This window comes from Trachymyrmex septentrionalis, unplaced genomic scaffold (assembly GCF_001594115.1).
Source record: "Trachymyrmex septentrionalis isolate Tsep2-gDNA-1 unplaced genomic scaffold, Tsep1.0 scaffold6, whole genome shotgun sequence".
Taxonomy (NCBI): Eukaryota; Metazoa; Arthropoda; class Insecta; order Hymenoptera; family Formicidae; genus Trachymyrmex; species Trachymyrmex septentrionalis.
In genome coordinates, this window is record NW_017305778.1 from 1,974,738 (window position 1) to 1,980,656 (window position 5,919).

The 5,919-nt window shown below is 31.1% G+C and overlaps 1 protein-coding gene across 7 annotated transcripts in view; it reads right to left on the bottom strand.

Annotated features, from left to right (window-relative positions):
- The window catches only part of LOC108752314 (multidrug resistance protein homolog 49-like), a 92,739-nt gene that overhangs the window by 45,222 nt on the left and 41,598 nt on the right, over positions 1 to 5,919 (bottom strand). For 2 of the 7 annotated variants that reach the window (XM_018493074.1, XM_018493071.1), the window contains exon 1: positions 2,391 to 2,690. The exons of the other annotated variants lie outside the window; for them this stretch is intronic. The gene's annotated coding sequence lies outside the window, so the exon portion shown is untranslated. Of the gene's footprint in view, positions 1 to 2,390; positions 2,691 to 5,919 lie in introns of those variants that run through there. 7 annotated transcript variants of the gene reach the window in all.

Genomic DNA, 5,919 nt, shown 5'->3' on the forward strand with positions numbered 1-5,919 from the left:
ACATATTTAATAAATATTATATTTGTAACACTTTACAAAATTACTAGAGTGTAGTAAAGAGCAAGAGTGTAGAAAAAACTAAATAAAAAAAATTTTATAACGGTAACTTTCACATTGGGTTTTCACATAGCACTTTCGAATTTCATTTTACAACTATCTATCTTTGGAAGTAGAATTTTAGAGTTATCTAATAACCGTAAAGTACTTCATTGTTTTACTTTTTAATATCATATTTGTAATTTGGTTTCGAGATAGAGACTTGAGCGTACATAAACGTACTATTCGCTCACTCGCTCGTACATCAACAAATTTATTTTTGGGAGAGCCAGCTGGTACTTTTTAAAACTTAGGCATATAAAAAAGAGGCAAACGATGCGTCAAGCGGATTCAATCGAAAACTTTGCCGGGAAACTTGGCAGCAATGGTTAAAAGATTGTTGGTTTCTTCATCGAAGACGTGATAAAAATAGATCGATCCGAGTTGTCTGGTCAGACTTTATTACGAAGAGAAGAGGAGTAAAATTCCTCGAGAATATTTGAATAATTGCGAAAATTTCTAATTTGCGAAATGTATTGGACAGCAGGAATAAAAATTGTAAACAATTTCAATAATAATTGAATAAAGGAAGTGTTACATGACTGTTTTCTGGCCAACCTGGACGAAGTTTTAAGATGATATAAATAATATATTATATTAAAAAGTTACTTAAACGAAATCGAATCGGGTATCGGAAAAGAATTTTGTATTGAAATAACTAAAAATTTAGGTGTATACAGATCTAAAAATAATTTTGTTGGACTATTAAAATAATTATATAAGAAACTCAAGCATGGTCAGCAATGCTGAAAAAAGTTTTGACATTTTAGTAACCAATTTATTTTACATAATTATTTTGAGTTTAACAAAATTATTTTCAGATCTATATCTAATTAAATTTTGAGATATTTCAGAAAAAACCGTTTTTTTCATGCGCTTATCTTGGGAAGATATCAGAAAAGTTGGAGAAATCGTGATCTAATTGCAAACTCTTCATTATTCTCGTCATTTGGAAAACTCCGTCAAGATGTATGTATATAAGTAAGAATATATTTTTGTTGCTTAATTTCCAAGATATCTTGATATCTTACTGTCTTACTTATTAACTTTTTATCTGTAAATACGATAGCATTATTGTCTTTGATTTCTTCCACATTCCCGGTGTTTCCCCCAAGATAAGATACACCACTCGACTCCGTTTAAGTAGCTCTTTAATGTGGTGTATAATTTGTATAATTTGAAACTCTTCAAATAGCCAAAATTTAAATGTCTTTTGCAAAATAATACTTGATATCAATCTTCAACTTTTTTCAATAAAAGTATAAAATACTATGAATTATTTGAATGTAATTTATATGCTACGCAAAAAATGATGGGAGAGAGAGAGAGAGAGAGAGAGAATACAGTGTGGCGATATCAAAGATACTTGATTACGGATTACAGGCCATTGGCCGACATTGGTCTTTGATGTTGCTCTTGATTTCCTATTACAGCTATGCTACTACGCATGCGGTCTTGCTTGTTTACTCGCTAAGTATACAACATCCATAATTAGGAGAGAGAGAGAGAGAGGGGGGGGGGTCATATAAAGCACTGAAGTGTCTCAAATATATTATATTGCTGTATTTAATGCCGGAAAAACAGTTAATTTAATGAATAAGAAATAGATACAATAAAAGAAAGAAAAGTAATTTAATTTTTAGTATATTAAATATATATTCCAAACACATTAATAAAAGTAAAGAAATTAAATAATCAAAATGGACGAAATTCAAAACATTATTCTTACTATTATTATGAAGTACTATTATTATTATTATCATCATTATTATCATCATTATTTTTGTTGTTATTGTTTTGCCAAATTAGTGACTATAATTTATTATTAAAGAGTGATATCTTAGAATTAAATAGGAAATTGTTTATAATTAACTAAAACAAAAACAGACGACATGTCTCGCTTTATATGAAATATTTGTCTTTCCACTTCCAGGTCACAAAAGTATTAAAGGTATTCTACTCGCGCGATAGTGAATCAATTTCAAGAAACATATCGATCACCTGATACCAGGCGTCAGCGACGAGACCTAAATTCAATCATACATCCGGTATAAACGATTATTCCGACTTTTCGTTCAATCCCTTCGAATGAACGAACGAACAAACCATCCATTTAGAAGGCAGCTTACGTCCTCGTTCATAACCGTCACGATGTTCTGTGAACGAAATCTCTCAGGATCTCGAAAATATTTTGACCAACCGCTTTGTCATCCGGTCCGATCTAATCAACGCGAATGTCCTCGACATTTCGCTCTTTGCGAATTTGCTGCCAAGCAGCAGGCGGAAGGACTCACCTTTTCTCTTCTACTATCTCCCAGCGATATCCCAAATAATATATTTCACGTGCTCGGCGATGGGTTTCAACCGTCGTAAGCGTTTTCTGTGATCACCTATCTCAGCTACCACTTTGGTCCTTCGGCGATGATACGCGCGAATTTCTCGTCCTATTCGCACGTCTTCGGATGTATCACATGTGAATCACACGTGCCTGCACTCGACCGAGGGAAATACGTGAATCGCTACGGTGTGATGAATGTTTCAGCATACGCCGTTATTCTGTTCTTTTTACGGAATACGGATATTTCGAGCGAGATCAGTGAAGAAGAGAAGTCGCGGCGTGGTACAATTGATATTCACGAATCACTAAAGGTATCGTTCGCTGATGCGTGTCTTTTATAGTCGCGAAGAGAGCGTAGATAAGACTAGATTAATACAGAATATGATTGCTTGCGGAGAATTAAAGTTTCTTTGCCGCGACAATCGACGGTTAATGAGTGAAACAAAATATGTACATAAGATTCCGGTTTTGTAATTTAATTCATTGAGACTGTGCATCTTTCGAAAGACGCGTTGTGTCACCTTAATTAACGTAACTCGATGCAGAAATTTTCCAAGGAAAATATTCTATAGATTTAAAAAATTCAGGAAAATATTCTGTACAACTTTTTTTATGTAAGATATATACAAAATGTTGTTAAATAGCCTTTGCAAAATTTACTGTTTTACATAATTTCAGATGCATTTTCTTTTAGATATACTTATAAATACATTATCTAATTTATGATCATTTTTTTCTCTTTTCTCTAAAAAAAAATAATATATATGTCCCATCGTATAATTTCATTGATTATTATATCATTGTTTATTTTTATATTAAAGATATTATATAATAGATATTAAAAATATATAAAATTTTTTGCTACTATACGTCAACATTTTTCCCCAAAAAATTGTCAAGCAAATTTTTTTATTCTTAAAGCTACATGTTTTTATAATTCTGCAAAAATTTAATTGAATTAAATTGAAATTTTATTAAAGAGTAAGTCTAGTCTAGAAGCTTAAAGGTTAAAGTCAATCCGAGGTTATTTTACAAGTGTATGCAACGACGCAAGAATACGGTAAATATATTATTTATATCACTGAATCATAATTCACGTAATTTACAAACATCCTCTTATTTTCGTTCATTAATTATTCAAGAATTCCATTAATGTTTAGGTATTATTGTTGGGAAAAATCGATTTCATATAAGCCAAATAATCAATTTTTAAATATTGATAATGGCGGGGTGGTCCTTTGTAATTTACTGCTTTGTGGCGCTGTAAATTCCATTTATTAATAGAGCTTTTGATTGAAATATTTGGTTTGCATCATTCCAAAAGCGATTAAAGCCAATTTTCATCAACTCAAGTACGACTAGAAATGTATTTGGATGTGAGCCTAGAACCGGTAGCAATGCCATAATTTTCAGTCATTAATCACTCCCTTTCGCAAATACGCGCAACACGGCGCAACATCATCTACAATATTGCGATATGATTTATTACAACAGTTTGGGCAAGTGTGGAAAATTCATTTATTCCTTTGATGAGATATTACGTCTCGGGCAATCGAATAATTAAATCGGCACGTTATGCCAAGTACGATTGAAAATCGATTTTCGTAAAAACAGTAATCTTGCATCAGATACAACGTGGGAAATTTCTTAAGACTGTTAGAATTGATAATCATATGTGGGGAAATTTTGTGTCGAAATTGGCAATAATTATTTCCACTTAACTTGGTTTTTCCTCCTATGATATTATCGTAGAAAAGTACATTTCTAGTTTATGCAACATCAGAATAAAATTCGAAAACAATTATCGAGTCTCCATTACCGTTTAAAAGTTTAAGAGCGTCTTTAAATTTAAAAAAAAAAGTTCAACCCTACGTTATGTAACTATTCATGGAATGTTTCTAACACCTCAACATTATATCTTAATTTTCATTGTCATAATTTAAATTTTATTCTCTTTAATATTTTACAATTAAATATTGTTTGATAATATTCTACACATCCTTTAAATACAGAAAGCAAACAATTTTTTAAATTATGAGACAATTTTAAAAACATGTATAAATAGCTTTACATTTAACGAATTTATAAGGCGGGAATATTTTGAACACCTCATGTGAGAAATGAAGAGTAAATCAACTTTATTTGTTAAATTGTAAATATACGAAAATTTATATTGTTTCAGTCATAAATTTTATTCTCAATAGCGTATATTCAAGAATAAACTTTGATGTATTTTCAATAAAATAATTACATCTGTAAAGAATGGTGTTTTTATTTAAAGAATATAGAACGTTCCAAACATCTGAATGGTAGTGAATATATAATAACTCTACACTAACTATTTAATTAATTAGACACCATCGAAAATTCTTGCTGAATGGCCGGTTTACAATAAAATCAATGAATTTTTCAATGTATTTATCAAATCATTAAATCGAAAAATGTTTAAAAAGGTCGAATGCTTTCGTAATTGAATAAGTTTCTCTTAGTCTAACATTAATTTAATCATGTCCATTGCAAAAGACATGGACTGTTTGCGAACGTTCTTTCTCTTTGCATCGTGTAAATTACGAGAATTACGAGAATTCCGCGAGAAAATGTCGCAAAAGAATTCAAGGGAGAAAAGCAACACGACGTCTTAAAGGAGAACGCACGCAAAATTCAGTACGACTTTGCAGTTGCAAAATCATACTGAATTATTGCATCTGATATATGTGCAGTTTAAAAATTATACATAGTTTATCTAGAATTAGACGATATTTGTTTCCGTCTTAATCAAAATGTATATTAATCAAATTTCGAGAATAATCGATCTAAATAAAAATATTTCTCAACTCTTATTTTATTTTTATCAATCAATTATTCATGACAGTAGTAAAAATATTCGAAGTATTTGAAATGTATGGAAGTTTTTTACTTTCATTGATTCAATTCTTCTTCCACATGATTCCTTCAAGAACTGATACGGAGAAATATTATCTGTTTTTACATAACGTAATCTTAATTTTTAATCTTAAACTCTTTTTTTTTTAACCGAAAGACTCAAGCTACAAATGATATATATTAAAGATAATACACGAGTCAGTATCAACAATAATGATTCATCAATATTGCGCCATTTACAGACATGACGCAACACGCTTTCTCATTCCGAAACATCGTAAAGCATAAAAAACGATAACTGCACTATGACAATCAGTGTGGCGACAACCGCTCTGCTGTTTTAAGTTAACGTGTCGTTGACCTTGAGATTACAAAATGCAAATTGAAATCGGTTCAATTCAATTTGCCAGAAGCGCGTGCTCATACTCCCCTTTCGCCGGAAGAAGACAAGATTTGCAATTCCCGCAATCTTGACAGACAACGAAACTGATCTTGAAACAACACTTGTTGGCGGTATTAGAGATATACAAGATTGGACACCGTTTAAACAACTTTTGATTGGCTCCATAATTAACACAGTGCTTAACTCTCCAGTTGCGATC